Source organism: Equus przewalskii, chromosome 8 (assembly GCF_037783145.1).
Source record: "Equus przewalskii isolate Varuska chromosome 8, EquPr2, whole genome shotgun sequence".
Taxonomy (NCBI): Eukaryota; Metazoa; Chordata; class Mammalia; order Perissodactyla; family Equidae; genus Equus; species Equus przewalskii.
In genome coordinates this window covers 71,162,273-71,175,629 of record NC_091838.1, presented here as the reverse complement: position 1 = coordinate 71,175,629, position 13,357 = coordinate 71,162,273, and the positions used below count along the sequence as shown (strand labels likewise).

The 13,357-nt window shown below is 48.0% G+C and overlaps 1 long non-coding RNA gene across 1 annotated transcript; it reads left to right on the top strand.

The window, feature by feature from the left end:
• Positions 1-1,372: 1,372 nt before the first annotated feature.
• On the top strand, positions 1,373-13,204 carry LOC139085135 (uncharacterized). Its single transcript, XR_011543207.1, has 3 exons — positions 1,373-1,510; positions 5,053-5,112; positions 13,079-13,204. It is a non-coding gene; the product is annotated as an uncharacterized lncRNA (long non-coding RNA).
• Positions 13,205-13,357: the final 153 nt, after the last annotated feature.

The following is a 13,357-nucleotide window of genomic DNA, read 5'->3' as shown; positions in this document are numbered from 1 at the left end:
AGCGTGCAGAACACGCCCCAGAATAGTGCCATCCTGACCCCTCACCAAGGGTTCTGAGCCTCCCCCCCATCCTGAGGGGCATCTCCTCAAATTCCCCAGGGTGCCCGGCCACCTGTCATCCCTTGTGCCCTCCGGCAGTGGCCACAGTCCAAGAGGAAAACAGTTGGTTTGTTCTGAAAATCAGTCTCGTGGGCCGCTCCTACAAAACACCAACAGTTAACACTTACTGAGCACTTACTGTGTGCCAGGCCGACTCGCTTCATTATCTCATTGAGTCCTTACACAGCAGGAAGGGCACCATTACTACTCCCATTTTCCTGATGAGGAAGCTGGTGATTTCCATGAGTTGGTCATTTGAGCTGGGCTCAGCTAGGAAGTTTTTCTGCTCACAGGGGTGTAGACTGGACTCATACATTTGCAGCCAGTTGGTGGTCAGCCAGAGGCCGGCTGGTCCTGATGGTCTCGCTCGCATATCTGGTGGTTGGTCCTGGCTGGCAGTTGGGTCCTCTTTCCAGAGCCTCCAGTAGGTAGTGCAGGTTCCTTGACATGATGTCAGAAGCATTCCAAAAGAGTGAAGGCAGAAATGGCAAGGCCTCTATAATTCGTTCCAAGTCACTGTTTCCACGATCTGTTTGTCAAAACGAGTCACAAAGCCAACGCAGATGAAAAGGGATGGGAAAACAGATTCCACCTCTGGATGGAAGGAGCAGCAGAGTGGGACTACATAACAGGATGGGAGGAATTGGTGGCCATGAAACAATCTACCGCATCTGCCACCACTATACATGGTCCCTTCCTTTCCTTCTCTTCAGAATTCTGCTTGTGTCTTTTGATTACTTTTGCACCCCAACTGGAACAATATATACCATTACTTATGACGTCATACCATTCCTATCCTTCTTCAGACAGCTTTTTATACTTAACGTTATGTTTTTGAGATTCATCCCTATTTACTACATGTAGCTCTCGTTCATTTATTTTCACTCTTCTACAATACTCCTTGTATGAGTTTATTTGGTCCACTCTCCTGTGGATGGACATTTAGCTTAGCAGTTTTATACAATTACAAATACGACGTTTCTCCTTGCACATGAGAGTTCTCTAGGGAGTATAATTAGGAGTAGAGTTGCTGTAGTGTAATACTGCCAAATTACTCTCCAAAGTCAATATAGTCTTTAATAGAACAAATAGAATTTGAGAGCTGAACGAAGTTGAAAAACCGGGTTCACCTTACGTTGTGCAATTAGCTGTGTTTTGAAGAACCGTAGCAATGTCTGGTTGGAATGCACCTCCCACCCAATATAAGAATCCTTTCAACAGTGTTCCCAGGAGATGGTCAAACAATCCTTGCTTTAACTCCTGAAAATACACAGGGGAAGCTTGTTCCTCTAACTGTGATACCCTCTGCAGAGCAAGAATAATTTTGGAAAAAGAATAATCCTTTCATCTTACAGCACAGCCGAAGCCCGGGATGCGTGGCCAAAGGAAGAAGGAGCAAGAGATGATGAAGGTAGCGGAGTAGGCTGGGGTGGATCACAGACGGACCGCTTTGCCCTGGCAAGGAGCATGCGCTCCACGCTGAAGGCAGTGGGCAGTCACTGAGGGGAGGAGGGCAGGAAAGAAGCAGGTTCAGATTTGGTTTTTAAAAAGGGATTCTATTTGCTGTGTCCACAATGGAGGAAGAGAGACCAAGAAGGGAGCAGTTAAGTGACCCTAAATGGAGACGATTATGCCCAAACAAAGAGATATAAAGAGAGAAAGGAACTTGTTCCAGAGGTTGAGACTGGAAGCTGGCATTAAACTGCCATCAGGTACTTACTTGCCCGGTTAACCTCCTTAAGCATTTGTTCCTTTATCCCAAAAACAAGGATAATAATAGTCCCTATTTCATAGGGTTGGTATGAAGATAAAATGAGATCTAACATAAATATAAGAGCTTAGTGTCTGGCTCACAATGTACACTCAATGAATGTTAGCTCTTCTTACCATTGAAGAACTATTGACAAGACTTAGCGACTACAGTAGGAGGGGAGATTAAACTGCGGTAACTGAGAGATCCCAAAATGCAAAATGGTTTAAACATAACAGAATTTTAGTTCTTATTCTCATGACAGTTCATGGCGAGTGTCTCTGATTGGCAGACAGCTCTCCCCACGTGGCAATTGAGGGCCCCAGGTGGCTCCATTGTCACCTGGGACCTTGTTGCTCTCTTTACCCAGCTTGAGGAAGGGAAAGAGGCACATCCACTTAGGGAAAGCCCTGCACCTGGTATGGGCAGGGCACTCCTGTTCCCACTCCCTTGGTGAGAACTAGTCACAGGGCCACACCTCGCTGCACAGGAAGCCGGGAAGTACAGCCACTGAATGAGCAGCCACCTCTCTCTCCACCAGTGTTTCTCAACCCTGGCACCATGGGCACTGAAGGCTGGACAAGTCTTTGCGAGGGGGCTGTCCTGTGCACAGTAGGATGTCTGGTAGCAACCCTGGGTCCTACCCCAACTCATGACAACTAAAAACGCCTCCAGACATTGCCAAATATCTTCTGGGGGCACAATGGCCCCTGGTTGAGAACCGCTGCTCTACAAAGGAAGGGGGGGAAGAGACTCGGGGGGGCAGCTGGCCACCTCTGTAGGAGAGAGAGAATAGCTTAGCTCAATTCTTAGTCTCCACTAGAATGTGAGCTCCCTAAAGGCAGAGATCTTGTCTGATATTTTGTTTACTGCAGAACTCCCAACCCCACCTCGTCCCTGCACCTTGAGCAGCACCTGACATGGAGAAGGCCTTTAATACATAGTTGTCAACTCACCGAATGTGCTCTGTAGACTGACCGGCATTGACCACTCAAGCATACTCTGAGCGCTCCCCATGAGCCAAGCACTGTGCTTATAAAGAATGCCCTCTCCCTTTGTGTCAGGAAATAACAATAATAGTAACAGAAGGCCAGATCCACTGGAAAAAGGAAATTGCAAGAGATCCTCCCACCCTCTACCCCACCTCAGGTGGTGCCGAGAACCTGGTCTCTAAAAGAGAGAGATTCTGGTTCAGGCTTCTGCTCCACCACTGCCGATTTCATCCTCCTGAAGGGCCTCCCAAAGCCCAAGCCTTGCACACCCCTCTGTCACGTATGACTCGAAGCCCCTGCAGTCTCTGAAGAAAGACCTGACTATGCCGGAGGCAGCCGCCTGCAATTTCCAGTCTGCTAAGTGAGGCTCTGTGGGGTTTTAATTCTCCCCTTCACTTCAGAGGCCCCCATTCCTCCTTTTAAGTACCTCCCTCCTCCTGGCTGTGACATCTCTGTCAACATCCTGGGGCAGGAGATGCGCTGACATTACGGTTGCCACAGATTAATCTAACGGCTATATTGATTTCTCGGTTATATCTGCTCCAAGAGAGCCACTGAAAATCGGCCCTCAGGGTCTGAAAAGATAAAAGAAGAGAGACGTAAGTGGACATTTTTTTTTTCCTTTTGGGAAATAATAACTACAAACAAATTAGCGTTCAAGCCCACGTTCAGAAGCATTTATTACAGGAGACCATGAAATACAGGCACAGCGGTCGAGGCATGTAATGTGCGATGCGGAGGAAACCAAAATAGCCTGAAAAAGAAACTGCAAGTGGATACAAGGCAGGACCGTTAAAGGGGCAGACAGATTATAGATGTGATGAAAAGACTCTTTCTAGCTCCGTGAAATTAAAATCTCTGAGCCACATTTCCCTCACCTGTAGCATGGAGCTAAGACTATCTACCTTGCAGGATTATTGCGAAGAATAAATGAGACAACAGGTGTGAAAATACCAAGCAAAGTCTCTGCCACATATTAAAATCTCAATTAACATTAGTTTTGCTTCACAGGGGCAAGAAAAGTGGACACCCAGGAAAAAAATGCATGGGTGTAGGCATGACAATGGATGAGAAGTAAAAATTGGGACAACATCGGAACAACCTTCTGTAAATAGTATCAGAAACAAAAGAAAAATGTCTATAAAATCACATGCTGTTCCTCCATGACATAAATAGGCGACAGGCCATGTGTCCCTCTAAGGAGGCCACAGAGGATGGAAGGCACACTCAGCCCTTCCAAACCCCTCTATCAGCACCCCCTTCCACAGTAAGCCCACCACCAGCACAAAAATTCTATCCTGGCCTGCCCAAGAGGCCAACGAACCAAGCAGGTGGAGAAGGTGAGACAGAAAGGGAGCAGATTAAGTTCTAGAGCCACCTTACCAAGCAAGACCAGACCTCAACTGCCAAAGAAATCAAATTCATGAAAGGAGGGCCTGAGCGAGTGTTTTGGCCAAGTGTTGCCATCCACACTATTAGACTAGGGGGGCAATAATTTTGACTCCAAATCTTCATTTCTAAGATGTTGGCCAGTAGGGAAGGGCCCCTTCCTTCCTTCCTCCCTCCCTCCTTCTTTCCTCCCTCCCTCCTTCCTTCCTTTCCTCCTTCCTTCCTTTCTTTCTCCCTCCTTCCTTCCCCCCTCCTTCCTTCTCTTTTCCCTTCTTCTTCTCTCCTTCCCTCCTTCCTTCCTCCCTCCTTCCTTCCTTCCTTCTTTCCTTCCTCCCTCCTTCCATCTTTCCTCCCTCCTTCCTTCCTCCCTCTTTCCTTCCTTCCTCCCTCTTTCGTTCCCTCCTTCCTTCCTTCCTGCCTCCTTCCTTTCTTCTTTCCTTTCTTCCTCCCCTCCTCATTCAGTCCCTCCCTCCCTCCCTCTCTCTCTCTCCCTCTCTCCCTCCTTGATTACCAGGCACTGATCTAGGCACTGGGATTCCAGGAGCCCATGAGACAAACACTCAGAAGTCGGTCAGCAAACATGGCAGTTAAGAAGTCCTTGATGACTCTGGGGATGGCCCAAGGAACACAGGTGCAAGTGGCATCTTCTCGTACTTTTCAGAGGAGAGCCCCACCAGTCATTTTAAACTTGATCAAGTAGGACCAGAGAGAGCTTTCTGGTTCAGAAGGAAGCAAAAAATCCAGACATACCGATTAAAAGTGGCCCTCCCCCAACCAAGACTTTTAGATGATATGAATCCAGACTGACTTAGTCTCTTGCAGGAGGAATAGAGTCCTGAGTGAGCACCTACAATGCACTAGACACCAGGAACAGATTCAGAGGTGAGTGACATTCATGTATTCATTCAACAAATATTTATTAAGCTCCTACTATGTGACAGCCATATTAGGAACTTGGTTCAGACAAGTAAACCCAGTTGGCAAAAGGGCAGTTTTTCTTCTCTCAGGTTACTCACAGAGATACAGAAAAGTAAATAGGCCTTGAAAACAGGAGTGGTCAGCCAAATGGGAATGGCCAGGAAGGGCTGACTAGATGAGTCTGCAGTATGAGTAGTGTAGTTGTGAGGTGAGAAAAACTTTGTTAAATGAATAGATGAATAGGTATGAATAAATGAATAGGTGAAAGACAGGGACCTCCAAGGAGAAGGGACATCAAGTACAAAAGCAAAGGAGCATGCACGACCATCAAGATTGGCAGCAAGTGAGTTGGTATGGCTGGTGTGTGCGAAGGTAGTGAGATCTTAACAGGAGTAATGATGATGACAGGAAGATGGCTGGCATTTCTTGAGAGTTTTCCATGTGCTTCGCACTGTTCAAAGGGCTTTAGGTGCATTATTTTATTGAATATGCACAAAATTATTAGCTCCACTGTACAGATGGGAAAACTGAGGTATAGTGAAGCTAAGAATTTGCCCAAAGTCACACAGCCCACAAGTGGCAGAGCTGGGATTCAACCCAATGCCAGTGTCTTCACTCTTCACCTCTGGATCTTGGGGAGGGCTTTGCATTTCACAGGAAGGCTCTGGCGGCCCTGCATTGCTTAAGATGGTAGAAGTGAAACTTGCGCAAGACGCCCCTGCATACACGCTGGGAGCTTTCAAAGTGCTGGACAGCTGTTAAGCTGAGCACTTGGGCCTCTAAATGGGTGAAAGTTGCTGGCAAGAGAATGAACTGATGGACCCAAGAAATATCTCTTTCCTCTTCTCTTTTTTCAATGTTTAGAGGAGAGAAAGTCCCTTGACACGAACACGAGAAAGCCCACCGAAAACACCTGAACCAGGGAAAAGGCAAGAGATGAAGGGGGAAAGCACCTGAGATCAAGTCCGAGCCTGGCCCTGACCAGCTGTGTGCTCAGCAAACCATTGCCTCCTCCCAAGGAAGACTACATTTCCCAGCTTCCCCTGCAGTTGCTGGGGCCATGTTACTGAGTTCTGGCAATTGGAGTGTGAACAAAAGGCAGGAAAGCCACTTCAAGACCTGGCCCTTTAAAATATCCCATATGACCCTCTGCCCTCTTTTCTCTTCCATGGTGACTTTGGGGGACCAGATGGTGCATGGATGGAAGAGAGCCATCTAACCTTAACAGGACTGTGACTTGAGCAAGAAATACATCTGATTCGTTAATCCACCAATCTTTAGGGTTCTCAACATTGATTCCCCAGTGGTTCTAAAAGCCTGGTCACACACTGGAAGCATCAGCTTGACCTGAGAACTTGTTCGAAATGCAAATTGTCCAGTCCCACCCTAGACCTGCTGAATCAGAGACTCTCTGCAAAAGGTCCAGAGATCGTCTTCAGGTGATTTTGATGCAGCTAAAGTTTGAGAACCACTGACTTACTCTAATCTGCTACAGTGTGGCTTCATCTTCTGAGCCTCAGTTACCCTCTCTGACAAACGAGGGTGAATCCCTCCCATTACTGGGTTCCTGTGAGGGTTAAATTATGCTACGTGAGTGATATGTATAAAGAATCTGGTTCAGCAGCCCACACATGGTCAACGCGCAATCTTCTCTCCCTTCCTTTCAGCCCAGTGCCAGATGCCTTTGGAGAGCCAGAGAAATAGAAGGTGGGATTCCTGCCTTCTGGCACTGTGGGAGGCAGCCGCTAAGCTGACCCCCAGGGGTCCTCCCTCCCAGTATTCAGCCCTTGTGTAATCCCCTCCAGTGTGTGTGGGCTGGACCTGGTGACTCACATCCAATGAACAGAATATACTAGAGCCATGCTCTCTCCCAGGCTCAAGGGGAGAACTCGCTGCCTCTTGCAGCTTCTGGTGGCTCCAGGCATTCCTTGGCTTGTGGCTGCATAACACCAGTCTCCGCCTCCACCTTCACATGGCTTCTCCTCTTCTCTCTGTCTTCTCTTCTTCTGTCCCTTGTAAGGACACTTGTCATTGGATTTAGGGCCATCTGGGTAACCCAGGAAGATCTCATCACCAGATCCTTAACTTAATTACAACTGCAAAAACCCTTTATCCAGAGGAGCTCACATTCAGAGGTTCTGGAATGTGGACATATCTTGTTGGAGGCCACCATTCAACCCTCTACACCACCCAAAGACAGGGACAGGTCTTGGTCAACATTATATTGCCCCGACCAAGGCACCTAATGTAGTACTTGACACAAAGTGGGAATTTGCTACAAGTTTGTTGAACAGAAAGGCAGCAGAGCATAGTATGTAGAATTAGCTTAACCCCTATTCAAACCTCAACCACTTACAAACGATATAACGTTAGGCAAATTACTTAACCTCTCTGAACCTCAGTTTCCTCCTGTGGGCATCTTAATAATACCTATCTCATGGGTTATTATGAGCCTTAAGCTGGTAAGGCAAAGCACCTAACCGTATCTGGCACCTAATAGGGATGCAAAGTGTGGACACACTGCCTGGCGCACAGGGAGTGCTCAGCGAAGGCTCGCTGTTCTAACTAGCATGTGGATGACTGGAGTTGCTGTGGTTCCCGTTCTCTCAAAACCTCCCAGCCTTTTGCTCTGACTGCAGGAGGGCTCTTTCTCCTGCTCAGAGTCCCTGGGGCACCCAGCAGCCCTTCTGTGAGACAGCTATGGACAAATACCCCAGCCCTGCCCTCCCACCTGCACGCCCCCTTCCCTTCCCACTGCCTGGCTCGCCTCCTCGAGTGATGCCTCGCGGAGCAGGGCTGGCAGCGAGCTTGCCTGGGCCCCTCATTGTTATTCCTGGCACGAGGCAATCCTGCCAGCATCCGTGGAGGCCCGTAAAAATACCCGCAGTATGTCTTTCATCGGAGCAGCCCAAAGCTCTGTGGCATCCTCCTGAGAAGACGGTTCTCCCAGCTGGGTTCTGGGAGCCAGCCACTTCCCAGGATGGTCTGGTATGTGCGAGGCAGAGGGAGTGAGTGTGAACTGAAATAACCCAGCCTGGGCCCTGACTTGAGGACCACGCATCTCGAGGCTGCCAGGGAGATACAAGGCTTCATGTGTGGAGAGACACTCTCTGGGATGTTCTGGATGTCAAAGCTCTGAGTCATACACCAATGGGTCTGCATTCCCACTCTGCTACTGAGTAGCTGTGTGACTTTGGGCTTTTCACTTAACCTCTCTTTGCTTCAGATTCTGACTTTCTAAAACAAAGCAGAGATAATAACATCCACTTCCTAGGGTTCCTGCGAGCATCAAAAGGGACAGGGCTGGCACAGACTGGAAGGAAACCTTTGCAGCACATACAGCTGACAGGGGACTCGTACCCAGAACACGTTGAGAACTCTTGCAACTCAATAATAAGACAAACATTTCCCCTGCCCAAACGCATAAACAGACACTTCACAAAAGAAGATATAGACACTAAGAACATGAAAAGGTGATCAATGACATTTGTCGTCAGGGAAACGCAAATCACGAGATACCATTTCACACCCACTAGAATGGCCGCAATGAAAAGACTGTCAATACCAAGTGTTGGTGACGATGTGGAGCAGTTGGAACTCTCACGCACTCAGGGTGGGAGTACAAAAATGACACAACCACTTGGAAAAACAGTTTGGCAGTTGCTTATAAAGTTAAAAATATACTTAGCATATGACCCAACAATTCCACTCCTAGGTATTTCCCCAAGACTTATGTCTATAAAAAGCCTCGTACATGACAGCTCGTAGCAGGCTTGTTCGTAATCACCAGAACTTGACAACAACCCACATGTCCATCAACAGATGAAGGATAAACAGAGTGCGGTATATTCCGACAACAGAATATTAGGCAGGAATTAAATGGAGTGGCTCCTGCTATACCTGGAGAAATGTCATAAACACTACACAGAGTGAAAAAAGCCAGATGTGAAAAAGCAAAACTTCCATTCGTAAGTTCTAGAACAGGCAAACGAACCTGTGGCGACAGAAATCAGAGCAGTGGTTACTTTCATGTGAGGGTGGGGTAAGGATGGTGAATAGAAAGAGGCACAAGGGAACTTTTGGGGGGATGGAAATGTCCTCTATTCCTGTTTGGGGGTGATGGGTACATGGGTGTATACATTTGTCAAAACTCACCAAACTCTATACTTAAGATGTTCGCACTTTTGCTGTGCATAAAATATATCTCAATACAAGAGACTGAAAAGGGATTGTGCATGCGGGGTGCCCAGCAAGGGGCCAAACTTATAGACAGAAGTCAGTAAATGCCAACTACTATCAGAAAACGGCAAAAACAAGTAAAAAGCGTATAAATTATTCAGCTATATGTTGGGAGTTCAACATGCTAGTCTGGACTATGACCCTAGCTAGTTGGGTCCCTGCTCTGACACATGGCAGAACTCAATAAAAGAAACCCTAGGCTAGGTCTTCTGTGCCCTGCCCCCTCCCTTCCTAGTCTCTCTCCTGTAAACAGAGAAACAGGAAAGGTGTGTTGAGCTGGATAAAGAAGCTGTTCTTAGGAGCAATGGAGCAGATGGAAGGGGTAACTTTGAAGGAGTAGTGAGAGCAGGATTACTAACAATAAAGATGCATGGATGCCCCAGGGGGTCCACCGCCCAAGCTGCTACATCCAGGGGTTTCAAAGGTGCCCAGGGCAGGTGTGGAAACGAGATTGGCCTGGTGGCTTGGGCAGCAGGCTCTTGAAGACAGGACAGTTTCCAAGGTAAGGAAATTGGCCAAGGCCCAACTGTCCCCCAAACTCCCATCCCATCCCAGGCCACCTTTCCTCCTTATTGGCCTCCCCTAGCAGGCTTCTCCTGCATCCCTCACTCTTTCTGGAATCTTCCATCTTCATGATGTGCTATGTGGCCTGCACTCAAGCAAGGAGACACTGCTCCCAGCAGAGTGTGTTGTCTGTTCTCTCTATCTGGGGCCTCTCACTGGACGCCCTTCTGCAGTGGCCCTGAATCAGCCTGGAGCTGCTGCGCACTCTGCTCTCAGTGAGCCTCACATTGGACGAGAGACAGATGGGATGAGGAGCTCACCCACTCCATGGCTCTAGCTTCTGCCCCTGCGTGACAGTGACCCTCCCTTTTCCCTTCACTTCTGTGTCCTGAGTCTTCTCCCAGTAGTCCTGAGGGCGGCATTGGAGAGGTGCCGAGACCAACTAGCAGGGCATCCCTGGTGGTCCCCTGCCTGGCCTGTGTGGTCCCTCTTCCAGACCTCCATGGCCTGGCTCCAGCCTTGCCAGATGCAGAGATGCCCACATGTGCATAAAGGAATTGCCCCCCAGCGTCTTTTAAAGAGAGCCCTCTGCATCTGAGGATCATAGCAACAGAAGAGGAAGGAAAAAACAAGATTTTCCTATTATCTGCCACCAAACAGGGCTGCTGGTTGGGAAATGGCCCACATTTGTGCATGCAAATCACAGAAAGGCCTTAGGAGGCCTTGGAGAAGACATCTTTGTGGGAAGTGGCTAAAGTGCCACCTTTCCGCCCTTTTTCAAAACACTGTCTCTACCTACGAACCAAAACTCAAAACAGACTGCACTGCGTGACTGAACCCCGAATAAGCATTTCTGGTTTTCTTCTGAAGGGGAAGGGAGCTATCATTTCATTTCTACCGTGACATGCTCTGGACCCAGGGCTGGCCCACCCGTGCAAAGTGAAAACACGGGGCCTCTTGTTCAAAGAGGAAGGAAAAGAGCTTTTTACTTTATTCCATGACCTCTATTTTCATCTGTTGTGGGTTTTTTTGATTTGCTATTTAATGTTGTGCTCCCTCTGGCCCAGGGATGCTCGCCAGTGAGTGCTGCCCCTCACGGCCACTCACGGCCCTGCCCCTCGACCCTGCCCCTCCCCACGCCTGTGCCCAGGTCCCCACCAGGACTGAGGGCAGATGCTGGGTGTGGCAAGGGCAGGGGAGGGGCCAGCCTGGAACTCATCTCGGGAGGCGAGACTGGACGGGAAGCAGGACTTCACTTACAAAGCACAGATTCAAAGATAAAATTATTAAGAATTTCAAGATGGCTATGGCAGACCATTAAACCCCAAGCATGGATCCTCCTCCTTTCTGCTAGTCAGTGAGGCTGAAGGTTGAGACCCTGCCGGCCAGTGTGGGTTCAAGGCCTTGGCCAAGTTACTGATCTTCCCCATTTATAAAATGAGGATAGTGACAGAACCCCACGTCAGGCTGATTTGAGAATTAGAGGAACTAATAATAATTTCTAACTCTTCACATGGCACTTGCTCTGTGCCTCTCACTATTTTATGTGTCTTACAGATACGAACTCATTTAAACCCCATAACAAGCCCAGAGGTAGGTTGGTACTGTTCCTGCTTTACAAAAGAAGAAACTGAGGCACAGAGAAGTAAAGCAACTTGCCCAAACCCACACAACTGGTAAGTGAGTCAGTGGCGTAGCCAAGATTTGAACACATCCATCTGGCTCCAGAGTGTGCGCTTCTGGGCCAAGACTCCGCACACTTCAAGGCCCCTAGAAAGTGAACAATGGTTATTGTTTTATTTCACGTAACCCTCACAATGAGCCGATGAGGTGGGTTTTTACGCTTATTTGAGATCATTTCAGAGAGGAGAATATGGAAGTTCAGAGACGTTAAGAAACTTGCCCCAGGGCCACCAGCAGGACTGATTCCAAGAGAGGAGACGATGTGTGCTGATGGCATGGGAGAGATGGGTAAGGCAGGGCCTCTGACAGAGGGACCTGCATGGGTGCCTTGGACATTTTGGTGTAGGCCATGGACTCCAGACATAATGGGAAGTCTTGAGTTTGTGGGGCATGGAAGCACTGGTAGTTATAGCCCCAGGATGCCAAAATGCTAGATTATCAGGACAGGACAGCAACATGGAGATCATCAAATCTGAGTCCTAATTTTGTGGTTGGGGAAACTGAGGCTGGAGGAGAGAAGTGGCTAGACTAATGTCCCAGAGTCAGAAAGCACAGTCCCAGGAGCAGATGACCCCCAGCCAGAGTGCTTGCCAGGTCTGTGCAGTGTCCTGAGCACATACCAAGTGTCCCGGGTCCATAAATCCAACAGTCAAAACCCCTCCCAACAGGCTAGTAGATAACCACTGACAGGGCAGTGCCAAGCATAGCTGAATCCTTATAAAATAAAGCCCCTTGCTACTAATAAGGCAATTTCTAGTTAGGGCTGCTTTTCTCAGTTGTAAAATTTAGAGAAAAAGACATTAGCATTGAAGTCAGACAGACCTAGGTTTGAAAAGGGTTCTACCAATTATTGGCTGTGTGATCTTAGGCAAATTTCTCAACCTCTCTGAGTTTCAGTTTCCTCATCAGTAAAATAGCTCTGAAGGGAGATCACTTCATAGTGAACATAGATGTGAAACAGATTTAATGAAAAAGAAGCTGCAGACTGTAAAACCACCTAGTGTAAAAGCCAGTATGCATTAGGTCCACAATAAAAGTCATTCTGAATCCATCAGAGGCCAAACCTACATACCATGTGACAGATAAGTCTCAGGGGAGATGTCAATTCTAGAATCATCTAAAAGCACCTAAAAGACATCTCCATCTAAATCTGGAGAAGGAGCAACACAACAGAATGTGGAGCGGTCCAAAATGGGGCCACCATTTGTCATGACCCAGGAGACAAGATTGGGAGGTCCCAAGGATGGGAGGCAGGGAGCAGACGTTGAGAAGGAGGGTAAGGGTGAGCGGACTTACATTTTTGGAGTTTTTTCTTTTTCTACTTAAGATCTTTCTAATCACTTGGGTAATACTCATTTCTGGTTCCTATTCTTAGCAGGAAAACACGTTCAGCCTAACTAGTAAGAATGGACCCTGGCTTGGAAAGTCCTCAAAGATCCTCCTATCTCTCTGACTGCGAGGTGACATGGGTTGAGCGACTCAATTTGAATAATTGTATTTTCAGGATTTGTAGGCGAAGCACCAAGGCAACCTTCTGACTGGGGATCTTATGACACAGATGTTGATACACGGAATGTGCAAGTGTGGAAGATTCTCGCTGGACTGCGATGCCTCCATCCAACACGTATTTATTGCTCCGTCGGTGTGTGCAGGTATTCTGCCGGAGTGGGGACACACCGCGAACAGCACGGAGACGGCAGAGGGCTTACAGTCTGTCAGGGGAAGCTTTCAAAAGAGAATCTCACGTGGTAATAAGCGATGGGTAGAGAACTAGTAAAATAAC